Raw genomic sequence first — 13,176 nt, 5'->3', positions numbered from 1 at the left:
CACTGCGGTCACAACAGCACTTTCTTGTCAGGCTGGGAAAGCCAGCGACAAGTTGTCTCTGGTCTCCTGTCAAGGAGCCGTCCCTCCCTGTTGTCTGCCCAGGAAGCCCCAGAGCCCCCCTCATGCCGGGCCCATGGGGCCTCTCAGACCTCTGGGCTGAGGGCCTATCCACCCCCACCTTCTCAGGCTGGGCTGCCGGGACAGGTGCCACCCAACCCCACACAATGCCTTACCTGGCTCTCCTGGAAGTCTTCAGTTGCTGGGCCAGTCTCTGAGCCTGCAGGAAGGTGCCCCGGTCCTGCTTGCCCTTCCCAGACACTGTCCAGTCTCACACATGTGGCGACTCCCTCCACGGTCTACCTAACGAGCGAGCGTGAGTCACATCTGGGACCCACCACTTCCTGCTTTGGCGGCGCAGCTACCACAGGGCCCTCAGCGCCCTCCGCCTGCTTCTTTCTACTCGCTTAGGGTGTAAGGGGGCCCCTCTCCAGTCAGGCTACCAGCTCCAATGACTTCATGGAAATTTGAAGCTTGAAGCTGGAATGATTTTTTAAAAATAATAATAATAAAACAAGAATCAAAAACCTCCATTAGAAGTCCCAAGACTACTGCTCCAAGCAGGAGCAAATGCATCCTTAATAAGCAATTAGAGGCAGACAGTCTGGCATGGAGCCTTGGCCCTGCTCTCCGCTCTCAGACAGCCCCCTCCCCTCCCTGGAACTCCCCACCCAGGTCAGGAGGTAGACCAGGAGATGGCCTGAGAGGTCACAGGTCTTCCATCCGGCCCACTGCCTCTCCATTCATGCCTGCCCCGGGCCAGGGCTCTGGCTTGACGTTTGTATTACAACAGTGGGGTCTCTGGAACCTAGCAGCCCAGGCCATGAAGCTAGGAAGCAAGCGGGCTCTGGGGAAGCCCTGGGGAATTCAGCTATGAGAGCAAATGGACAGGCTGGAAACCTGGGAGCAGGCACCTCCCCAGATAGAAGGGGACACGTGAGCCTGGCTGGGGTGGCACTGCCCGACCCTCTGGAAGCCCTCTGGGCATGTGACTGGGTCCTGGGATCCGATTCTCTCCTTTTTCCCCTCCCTTTCTTCCTCTGTTCCTTCTTTCTTTCCTGTGTCCCTCTCTTACCTGCTCTCCCTTCCTCCATCCTCTTTCCTTTCTTTCCTTCTCCCCCGCCCAAGACACATTTGTGCTCAATCGCCTAGTCCAGGCTGTCACTGAATTTGCTATGTAGCTCAGGCTGGCCTCAGACTCGAGGCCCTCTTCCCCTTCCTAGGCCTAGAGTCAGCATTGCCATTCACACTCTTGCGTCTCTGCACCGTCTCCTATCATAGTACCCTTGCTGCTGTGCCTTCCTAGAGAGTCGCTACACCATCAGGAGCTATGTGCCTGGTCCCCAGCACCGGCGAGCCACAGAATGGACATCCAGGGCATGTTGGGGACTGAGCACAGCAAGTGTGATTTTGGTGCCAGGCTGTCAACCGGGGGCTTAGCAGGTGACCTCAAGGTCCAACAGCTGGTTTAGAGAGAGCTATGGGATTTGCCTAGGGCCCCGGGCTGCTGCAGGAGCCATAGCAGGGAGAAGTGGGGGCCTCCTGGGGTTTGGGGGTTTACTCTCTTCTTTCAGCACACATCTCCAAGTCCTGGGTACTCCAAGGCAGAGAGGACACAGGCATCCCTGAGAGGAGACAAGGAAGCCACAGACAAGGAGAAGAAGGTGTTGAAAACACACACCACTGACAAGACTCCTCTTCAATGAGTATAAAGATTACACGCAGATCAATAAGGAAAAGACAAATATCCCAATTAAAAGATGGGCAGCAGCCAGACACGGTGGTGCACAGGTGAAGTGCCGGCTACGCAGGAGGCTGAGGCAAGGGGATCTCTGGAGCCCAGAAATTCCAGGCCAACCAGAGAAACACAGCAAGACTATGCCTCAAACAAATAGAAAGCCAAAAAGATGTGCAAAAGACTTAAACAAGTATTTCAACAATGTGGACACCAACAGGATCAATAAACACCTGAAAAGATCCTTACATCACTATCTATCCACAAATTAAAAGCACACCCAGATTCTATCATGCTGGGATAGCTAAATTAAAAAGAAAATACCAAGTATTGACAGGGATATGGAGCAACTCCAACCTGCAAACACAGCCGCTAGGCGTGCAAGTGGAGCTACCATGTTGGAAAACCGTTTGGTGATGTGGCCCTCAGCTAACCGCACGCTCGGCCTGTGACTCAGCCCTCCACACGGTGCTGTTTACCCAGAAGTAAGTGCGCATGTGCGTGCAAGGCTTGCATCCAAATATGCAGCTTTAATCACAACTGTCAAACCAGAAACAGCCCAACAATTAAATGGATAGACAGATTTTCACAGATTCACGGGATGGAAAATTATTCAGTAATAAAAGGAGCGGATGACTGATAAATACACAAGCATACGGACTAACAGTACAGACATCAAGAATGAGAGAACAGACATAAAAGAGCACGTTCGCATGGTCCCATTGGCAGGAAACTTCAGAAAAGACCAATCTTTCTGGGTACTGCAGTCTGGGTACCGCAGCACGTGCCTGTGATACTAGCACTCTGAGAGGCTGAAGCAGGAGGACGGTAGTCTAAGTTCAGCTTAATTTAAGAGATTCAGACACGTTCTTGTCTTTTGTGTGTGTGTGTGTGTGTGTGTGTGTGTGTGTGTGTGTGTGTGTGGAACTGGGGATTGAACTCAGACCCTTGTGCTTGCCAGGCAAGAGCTTATTCTACTGAGCCATCTCCCCAGCCCCACAAGTTCTTGTCTTAAAATAGTTTTTTTAAAAATTAAAAAGGGCTGGGGGGTTCGATCAGCATGAAGGTCTTGGGTTCCATCTTCAGGAAGAGGAAAGGAAAGGGAGGCTAGGGGTGGGGCAGGAGAGGCAGAAAAGCAGAAGGCAGGGAGAAAAAAGATGACAGGAGTTACCCTTAGGAAGGTTCCTGATTGGGGTGGGACCCAGGAGATCTTCTAGGGGCCCAAGAGATTCTGCATCTCAACCTGGTGCTGGTGACATGCGTGTGTACCTAACTATAAAGCTCATTGTTGGGTATGCTTATGGTTAGTGCAGCTGACTGTATGGAAACTACACCCAGTCTTTTATTCAGTAGGGCAGGATGCAAAGTGCTTAGTACACTGTGGGGAAACAACACAAGCTGGCTCTGAGCCAGCAGGCAGGAAGCCAACCCAGGCCAATAAGGAGGGAGCTAGGATGCGATGGCCCAGGGCACAGGCGCAGGGGGAGGGAAAGCAGCCAGGAGAGGTGGGGGTGGGCTGAGGGGTGGCTGGTGGGAGCACGGATGGGCCCCGGAAGAGTGTGTGGTGGCAGCTTGAAGAAGACACAGAGAGGCCTGGACTCGGGAGGGTGCTCACGGCACACGGGGGCTCTGGGCCGTGCACAGCTGGCTGCACAGTTGGGTGACAGTGAACTAGCCAGGAGGCATCCAAGCAGCCCCTTCCCAGCTCGCACTGTCCCTGCTGCATGCCTCGTCTTGCCCAGGCCCCAGTGTACCCGACACTCCAGCGGCTCACCTGCCACCTTGCAGAGTCCGCAAGCCGTGCTCAGCACCTGGTCTCACTGAGTGTGGGCAGGGCCGGGACTTCACACATGTAGGATCCTGTGACTCCCCGACCACCCCATAGGGTGGAAGAGGAAACTGAGGCTCAGGGAGGTCCATTGTGTTACGCAAGCACACACTGAAGGGCACAGTCAGGATTCAGTCCTGCCTTGGTCTGGCTCCACGGCCTGTAGTCTTCATGCATTCCAACCCTCCATGGGAGCAGGGCAAGCTCTGTCCCAGCTCTCCAAGCCCTGACACGCGGGGCTCCCCAGTTCGCTGAGCAAATTCTCCATTTTTCCTGTTGGTTTCCTGGGACAGTGTCTCACTGTCACTGTCAGTGTCTCAGTGTCTCATGTCATTCAAGCTGGCCTTGAACCCCTATGTAGCCTAGGCTGGCCCTGAACTTGAGGCAATCCTCCTGCCTCAGCCTGCTGAAAGCTGGGATTACAGGCATGCAACACTATTCCTGGCTTCTACCTTTCTTTCATCCCAGGAAGGAGTTAGCCTCAGAGCCAAAGCACAGGGACAGGGAGTACAGGGTCTGCGTGCTCTGGGGGCCTGCTTCTTTCCAGTCTTAGGAAACAGCCCCACACTCCTCCCTAGGCCAGTGACCCAAAAGTGACTTGGACACAACCAACAGCTGTGCAGGGTCTTAGGCTGACAACAGGGTTTCACCAACATACAGAACCAGCTCAGGGAAGACCTCCTCCTCTTGTGGAGGAATCAGGGCCTCCATGGAAAACGGGTGCTAGATGAGGCTGTAAAGTTGTGGGGAGGGAGGAGCAGACTACACCAAAAGCAGGGCAGACAGCACTGCCCATTCATCAAGAGACAAATAATGCCACATGCTGAGCGTGCAGCCCAGCCCCGCTGCATGGACACAGATGTGGGGCCCTGGCCCCACTGGAAGGAGCCTATAGCACCCAGCAAGCTTCAAACCTGGGGAACATTTCTGCATAAACAGGGGTTTGTGGAGGGAGCCAGGGGCTCTCTGCAGCTCACAGAGCAGGAGTTTATACCAAACAGGGACAGATGCCACCTCTTCTAGGAAGTCTTCCTTGTAACTCATAGTCCCTATCTCCAGTGGCCTCTCTGAGGGGGACACGCGCTGTGAATCTCTTCCTATTGCAGCCATGGAAAGCAGGTCCGAGCCCTTCACGGACAGGCTGAGGGGATCAGGCATGGGGCTCATGGTGGGCCACCAAGACACAAGCCTGGGGCTTTTGTTGGGACTATGTGGGAAAAGTGCTCTCCTTGATTTCTCAGAAAACTAAAAACGCAACTACTGTTAATCCAGCTAAACCACTCCTGGATATATTCCTGAAGGAATTAAAGGTATACCACAGGGGCACTGCATACCTAGGTTTACTGGGGCAAAACTCACAACAGCCATGATATGGAACCAGCCTAGATGCTCATCAACAGATGAATGGATAAAGAAAAGGTGATGCACAGAGCCCAGTGTGGCAGTGCATGTCTGTAGTCCCAGCACTCTGGGAAGCTGAGGCAGGAGAGTCTAAAATTTGAGCCCAGCCTGGGCAACCTAATTTAGGGAGATCCTGTCTCAAAATAGAAAATAATGGATATGGAACTCAGTGTGAAGGCTCTGCATTCAATCCCCAGTACCAAAGAGGGGGAAAAAAGGAAGAGGAAGGAAGAGAGGGGAAGAGAAGGAGGAGGAGGAAGAAGAAGAAAGAAATGTACAGATGAGAGAAATGTACACACACACACAGAGGATTAGTCAGCTATAAATAAGAATGAAATCATAATCTGCAGAAAAATGGATTGAACTGTAAATCATGTTAAGCAAAATAAGTCAGACTCAAAAGGGCAAGTATGGCATGGGCTCCCCTAATATGGAGAATAAAAAACAAACAGAAAAGCACTAAGATGATTTGAGAGTGGACAGGACACTAGGAGGAGGGCAAGGGGGGAAACAGGAGGATGAGCTTGATGAAAACATGCCATTTGCACTATGAAAAGGCTACGGGGAAACTCCACATTCTGTCAAATTGATATGCAATAAAACTACTAAGCAGTAACAACAACTATTATGTCTATAAAAGAAGGCATGAAGGATAGGAGCCAGGAGCCACTGGGCCAACTTTGCCCCCTGATGCTCATGCCAGATGCCCCTGTATGACCATAAAACATGGCACACATTGCACATGTGGAACCACCGAGGCAGTGAGGAGCTGAGGCCTCCGCCTGCAGGTGGCACCACCTTGCCATCCACACAGCGCAGCCACCCTGCGGCAAATCCCCCAGGAGGCCTCCAGTGCCTGCACCTGCCCGGTTTCCTGACAGCAGCCGTGGCAGGATCCCTAAGTCAAGACCAGTAAGGAAGCCTGAATTGCTGAAATACAGAAATTGAGAGATAAAAAAGCACTAAAGCACCAGCTTAGGCCGAGTGCAGAGACTGGGGTTGCATCCCCTGTATGCCATGTCGGCCCCGCCCCTGGGGCACGCTGAGACAGTGATTGGGACTGGGCATGTGCCTGTAATCCCAGCACTTGGGAGACTGAGAACGGGAGAACACAAGTCTGGTCTTTGTAGTGAGAACTTGTAGACCCTGTACTAAATACATAAAATAAAAAAGAAACTGTGAGATAAATGGAATAAATTTCATGCACCAATAGATTATAAATACGACCACAGTGAAGCTGAGTTTGCCTAAAAATGAAGTGAAGACAGGTGGAGGGAGAGCTAGAGTCTTCATGACACCGTTTCAGTCCCTGGATCCAACTACACCTGAATCCGTACCTACCATTTCTCCCCCTTTACTTACAGCAACTGTTAGGTCCCCTGCACACCCTTCCTTTGGGCTGAGGAAGTGCTTCTGATATCAGCAGCTCAAAGAAACCAGCTAACTCCCTCTCTCACGCAATACCCTGGCCTGTTCAGGAACAACCGAGAGTCTTTCTTCTCTTCCATCAGACCCACCCTGCAGAGGGTGAAGACCACCTCCCCGAGTACCAGGGATTTGGGAGGCCCTCAGAATGTCTGCCAGATTACCTGAAACCCAGATTCTCAGCCAGGGGTGGTAACATGTGCCTGTGCTCCCAGCACTAGGAAGGCTGAGGCAGGAGGATCACAAAATATTCAAGGCCACCTGGGCTACACAGTGAGTTCAAAGCCAGCCTGAACTACACAGAGACCCTGTCTCAAAAACCAACAACAACAAACCCAGATTCTCGCAGCAAGAACACAGAGCAGAAGCCTGCAACACAGTCTGCACTGCCAGGAACAACAGTCTCCCTCAAGTCTCCCCCACCACAGGTTTAGATGGCGAGCAGGCAGGCACAGTGCCGGCCTCCGGCCCAGTTCCTCTGCACTCTGACCTAGCAGAAGGAGCCTTGTGGTCCCATCGCTCCGCCCTTTCAGATCAATTTTCTGCCCCAAGGCTGGGGAGCATTCTGGGCATCTGTGCACCTCCTTGCCCTCCACCATCTTGTCTTTCTGACTTTCTCTTTCTTAACTTCATTGATCCCTTCATTTCCCAGGCAATGCCCAGGGTCACACCCTCCTAGATGGGCATAAAGCAGGGTTTTCAAAGAGGAAGGGACTTAAGGACATGCAACCAGTTACAGTTCATCAGAGAAGGTGGGATCCTGTGCCTCAACTCAGTAGTGGGCCTAAAGATGTCCTTGGTGAGCCCAATGGGGCACCAAATAAACAGGTTCTAAACAGCACCTCTGCCATCAGCCTCAGGTCCTTGTAACCACTGGACCTCCTGGGTGGAAATCTAGTGAGCTGCCTGGGCCAGCTGCCAAGCTGGAAGAGGAAGGACACCCCCTGCAGCAGCGAGTGGCACAGCTGCCCAAGGAAAGGGCAGGGCCCCTGACCCAGGTCGTCTCTGGCAAGCCTGGGAGACAGGGCTTTGCAGAAGGAACGGGGCAGCTGGGGTCAGTGTTGAGTAACAGCAGAGAATGCAGAAAGAACAGATGTGGAAGAGATGGCCCTGCCAACCAAAAGGCCTTACTTCCTTTGAAAAACTTTGCCGTTGGATCCTGCCAGCAGCTGCTGTCCTTCCCTGCACCCAGCCTGCTGTGATAGAGGAAGTACAGGGAGGAAGACGCCACCCTCTCAGCAGGTCTCAGGAAGGGGATGACAGAGAAGCCACGAAGTAAGGAGGGGGCACAGGACCACGCAGGGCGGGGTCCAGCACGGCACCCAGAGTGCATGGGCCCCAGGCTCCAGCTCCAGCCCCGTGGGATAATTGGAACCTCAGACCTCGGCAGGTGTCACCAGATGACAGAACTTAGCAGTTTTAATTCAAATCTCTTTTTGTTTTAGTTCTTATTTTTCAGTTTTTCTCTAAGGAAAGCACTGATCTTTTTTTTTTTTTTTTTTTAATGGAAGAAAAAAACAACAAGAATGAAGGAAAAGCAGGAAAAAGAATACTCTGAGGTTAGGAGTTATCCAGCCAGGGACAAACTTGGCACCATCTGTAACAGAGTAAAACGTGCAAGGTCAATGTTAGCTGCGGTGTGGTGGCACCCACCTGTGACCCCAGCACGGGCAGGCTTGGCAGGAGGATGGTGAGTGTGCAAGATGCTGTTTTGAAAAACAAAATTAAAGGGCTTGACTATAGCCCAGTAAAAAGGCCTTATGCTCAATTTCAGTACCAAAAAAAAAAGTTAACACTGTGGAAATCCCAGCTGCCAACAGTACGAGACACAAAGTCAGCCTTTCGAACGCGGGCGGGCAGCAGTGTCTCTAACAGGCAGCTGTGTGCAAACGTCAAAACAGACCAGGCCTCCAGATGCAGCCGCTTCCTGGGACACGGGGATGAGGATCCCTTACCCCATGGAGGAAGCTGACCTGCGGGGGAAGAGGCGGGCAGGAGAGGCTGGGAGAACGCAGCGGGGATGCCAAGACCACAGACTCCGGAAACCTGCTTCCAGCTCCGAGGCACATGGCCGTAATCCCAGCACCACAGGGTCGAGACTGGGAAATATGGATACTGAAGGAATGCTTTTGTTCTCGTTGCCAATTTTTATGTGTGGTGTTAATACTGTGTGTCTTTTATCTAACTGCAAATTGGCCAACTATAGCTGCAGGTATTTCTGGAATGCAAAGCAATGTCACCATTCTGTATATACAACATAGTACAGTTGAATCAAATTACTCAGCAAGTTCCCTGTTTCTGACTGTAGCACAACCTGTGATCATTTTTTCTCCCTCCTCACCCCCGATACAGGCCACTTTTCATTTTGTAAAAACATACATATTTTTTTCTCTTAATACTGGTTATTAACAACTGCCACCATGGCTGTGACATAAACCTATAAACTTATTCCTTCCATTTAACTGAAACTTTGTACTTATTGCAGTTGAGAGGGTCCCCATAGTCCAGGTTCTTGCGTATGACAAGAATGGCCATGCGTACACCTGTAGTAAGTAGATACATTTACTAATGGTCACGGGACAGTAGCAGGAATGAGCAGAAGGGAGAGGAACTCTCCAAGGGCCTCCGATGAGCCTCACACATCCCAGGCTCCCTAAGTTTGCAGGGTCAGGCACCTCTGACTTGAGGGGCCCCCCACTGTGCTCAGAGGCCCCTGCCTCCAGGCATCTGTCTCTCACTGGTGGTGGAGTTCATGCTCTGCCCCGCTGGGCACCCCACCTCCTAGGCTTGACATGGAGCATCACCAGGCCAGTGCCGTGTCCAGTGGGAAGGGAGCGGCTCACTCAGCTTCCCTGTCTCTGACTGTTGCACAACCTTTGACCTGTGTCTTGCCCTCCCCACCAAAGGCTCTAGGAAGCACCATTTTACCTCTGCTCCTGGACTCGATCATTTCCTGCTCCTCAGGTGGGTTAGAGCATGTGGTATTTATCCTGTGCTTGCCTTACTTTATTCAGCAAAGTTCCTTCCAGCTTCACCCATGTTCTTGTGAACCTCTTTCTTCTTAATGGCTACATAGCACTCTACTGTACATAGGCACCCCAATTTCTTTATCCATTCACCAGCTGGCAGATATTTAAGTTGTGTCCGAATCTTCACTCTGATGGTGTGGCAACAGGTGTGGGTGTGCAGATTCGCTCTTTAACTTACTGATTTCAAGCCCAGCAGAAGTGATGCTATTTGCTCTTACGGTAGTTCTTAGTTCCTTTGAGCTTCCTTACCTCCGGTTTTTAATAATAGTGGTACTAACTTACACTCCCACCGGCCCCGTGCACAAGTTCCATTTCTTCCGCAACCCCACCAGCAACTCTCTTTTTGTTAACAGCTATCCTAACAGGTGAGAAGACAGCCCATGGTGGCTTTAATTTGCATTTCCCTGGTGATTAGTGACTTCAAGCTTGTTTCCATATACCAGCTGGCCATGTGAACATCAGCTTTTGGGACCTGCCAGTCAACCCAAGGCCTGCCTGATTTCTAACTGAGCTATTTGCTTTCTTACTATGGAGTTGTTTCAGTTCTTTGTATATTGCGGATACTAACCCTATACTAAATGTTTGACTTGTGTAAATATTTTCTTCCAGGACCTGGGAGATAGCTCAGCAGACTAAAAAACCTGCTTAGGCAAGTTTAGGCAAGCACAGGGACCACAGTTCGATCCCTGGCATCACATGCTGGGCCAGCCCCACCCCCAGGGCAGCTGAGCTGGCCAGAGTCTGGGGATGGTGGAGCGCTCCTGTAATCCCAGCACTAGGGAGGCCCAAAACAGGAGGATCACCACAAATCCAAGCTGCGTATTAGTTTGACATAATCCCATTTGTCTGGTTTTGCTTTTGTCAGCAAAACTTCTTCACCACACAGATCAACTCCTGGAGTTTTCCTCATTGCCTTCTAGTAGCGAGAGTCACACCTTCAGGTCTTACAATAAAGTCTTCGCTTGAGTTGCTCTCCATATAGCATGAGACAAGGGTTCAATTTCATTTTTCCCTCTATGGATATCTAGTTTTCTCAATATCATTTAATGAAGAAACAATCTTTTTTCCCGTTGTATATTGTTAACAACTCTGTTAAAAATCAATCATAAATGGGGCTGGTGAGATGGCTCAGTGGTCTAAAGCACCTACTTAGAACAAACTAAAAGCACAGGGACCACGGTTCAATCCCCCAGCACCACATGCCAGCCAGCCCCGCCCCCTGATGGGCTGAGTTGGCCACACACACACACACACACAAATAAATAAAATTTAAAAAAAAAATCAATCATAAATGCTTATGTTCAATCCTGTACTCTGTATCCTGTTCCACTGGTCAGCGTGACTATTTTAAGGTCAGTACCGTGCAGATATTACTACAGCATTGCAGCACAGTTTGAAATTAAGTAGTGTTGCCTGGTGTCCTGGTGCATGCCTGTAATCCTTGCCCTCAGGAAGCTGAGGTGGTGGATTTCTGTCAATTTGAGGCCATGCTGGGCTACATAGTGAGTCTAAGGCCAGCCCGAACTACATAATGAGATGCTGAGAGAGAGAGAGAGAGAGAGAGAATGTAATGTCCTGCTTTATGCTACAGGTTGCTTTGGCTCCTTGACTGGGGGTCTCTTATGGTTTTACATGAATTGTAGGATTATTTTTTCTAGTTCTGTGAAAAATGTTTTTAGGATTTTGATAGGAATTGTATTGTATGGATTGCTTTAGGTAATAACATTTTAACAGCATTAATTCTCCCATTCCATGAATACAGGGTATCTTTCCAATTGTGTGTGTCTTCAATTTATTTCATCAATGTTTTATAATTTTTAATATATAGGTTTTCCATGTCCTTGGTTACATTTCTAAATATTTTTGTTTTGATGCTATTATAAATGATATAATTTGATGCTATTTCAAATGTCTTTTCTGGACAGTTCATTGTTAGTATATAGAAACCTTCTTGATTTTTGTACATTCTGAATCATGCAACTTTACTGTATTTATTTATCAGTTCCAACAAGAGTTTTTGAGGGTCACGTGTGGTTTTTTAAGAGTCCTTATCTTTTTGTAATGCAGACCCTCATTTCTGTGGATGAAGTAGATGTCTATGCTGTCTGGGAGGGAAGTATGTGGGCGCAGTGGGGACAAGGCTGGTCAGGAGCAGAAGCCACTGGGGCTAGGGAGGGGGCAGGCACACTGTTCTCCCTTCCTTCATGAAAGTTCAATTTCCCATAACAAAGTGTTGAAATGCTGTTCCTGCAGGAGCGCCTATGGCCCTTGTCTCATCCGAGCGGTTCAGAGTATGGAGGCCATGTCTAACCCCTTCCTATGTGTGGGGCGAAGTGACTGGCTTCAGCATTGCTCCTGGCAAAAGAGAGACACAGTGGACAGCCTGGCACACTGGCCTCTGCGCAGCCTCCGAGCCCCTGGCAGAGCCTTCCCCGGGGTTGGGGGCCCTCCCTGTCTCATCCACTGACTACAAAATATTTTAGAGGAATAGAAAGCTCTCAGCAGGCACCTGGAACCTCCCTACCCCCGAACACAGCCTGGATGCTAACAAAAGACTCCTCAATGCATGTGAGGACTTAACTACCAGCTGCTTGGTCCAGCAGTCTAATGGCTGAAATGCTGGAAACAGCCTCACTGTCCAGCTACAGGGACAGAGAACTCATCCTATCCCAGAGGGATGGGCCTGATCCTGAGTCTGCCAGAGAACACCTCAAATTCCCTTGACCCCCAGTGCCACACAAAGCCTGGGACCAACAAATCTCTCATTAGACGACAAAAACAAAAGTTATTGTGAGCATCAACTTTTTTCTTTCTTACCATATGTTAAAAAAAGTCAGAGGCTGGTGGTGCAGCTCAGCCACACAGCATCAATCGGCTAGCCCAGAATGCATGAGGCCTTGAGTTCCCTCCCTTCTACCACAAACCGGCAACGAGGTCATCTGGGAGGCTACATAGCAACACGTGAGTGGTCTGCCTCAGAGTGCAGATCCCAGGCCTTGCTCCTCACCTGCTTGCTGTATTTTCTGTGTTTTCAATAATCAAATGCAATTAATTTCTGTAATGAAATTAAAACCAGTTAAAAATAAGAAACCAACTAATGTTCTCCTCCTCCCAGGAAAGTTGCGTAGAGCTTCGGCCTGGGTGCAGAAGCCCCAGCTTCCTGTCCAGTACTGCCATTGCTGGGCTACGAGACCTCAGAGGGTCTCAGTGGCCTCATCCTCAGGTTTCCATGTGTCACACCAAACATACCAGCTGAGCTCCAGGGCTGTCCTCACTGAGCTGCTCCTGCCCTGTGAGGGTAGGACTTACAGGGCACACCCTCAGAGTCAGGAGGCCAGGCGGCACCCCCGCACACAGGGCTACCTATTTCCAGCCTTTGCTCACCCCCTTCCTAATGGGTTCACATGCAGGCTATGAGGAACCAGCCACCAGGAGCCAATACTGAGACAAAGCCACCAGCATAGCCTCACGGGCAAAGGCCAGCAAGAATCTGTAACCCCATTTCTTCTTTTTTTTTTTTAAGTTTTCACATACAATTTTATTTTACCTTGTTGCTTACTTGATGGATATTTGACATTTGCTAATGCAATTCATTTTTTTTTCCAGTACAAGTTTGTATAGTTTTTGAACTGATATATATTATATATGTATATATATTTCTTTCACTTGATGATTCATAAATATAGGGAAAGACATAATTG

General features: G+C 49.9%; 1 protein-coding gene across 8 annotated transcripts in view; it reads right to left on the bottom strand.

Annotated features, from left to right (window-relative positions):
* Adcy7 (adenylate cyclase 7) overlaps positions 1-13,176 on the bottom strand; it is a 68,809-nt gene that overhangs the window by 42,029 nt on the left and 13,604 nt on the right. For 2 of the 8 annotated variants that reach the window (XM_023703512.1, XM_023703513.1), the window contains exon 1: positions 234-356. The exons of 3 other annotated variants lie outside the window; for them this stretch is intronic. The gene's annotated coding sequence lies outside the window, so the exon portion shown is untranslated. Of the gene's footprint in view, positions 1-233; positions 361-13,176 lie in introns of those variants that run through there. 3 more of the 8 variants (XM_023703514.1, XM_023703515.1, XM_023703506.1) reach the window with 3 other exon arrangements.

This window comes from Octodon degus, unplaced genomic scaffold (genome assembly GCF_000260255.1).
Source record: "Octodon degus isolate 3935 unplaced genomic scaffold, OctDeg1.0 scaffold00173, whole genome shotgun sequence".
Taxonomy (NCBI): domain Eukaryota; kingdom Metazoa; phylum Chordata; class Mammalia; order Rodentia; family Octodontidae; genus Octodon; species Octodon degus.
Note: the sequence above shows the minus strand (reverse complement) of the source record. Positions and strands in the feature narration are given on the sequence as shown.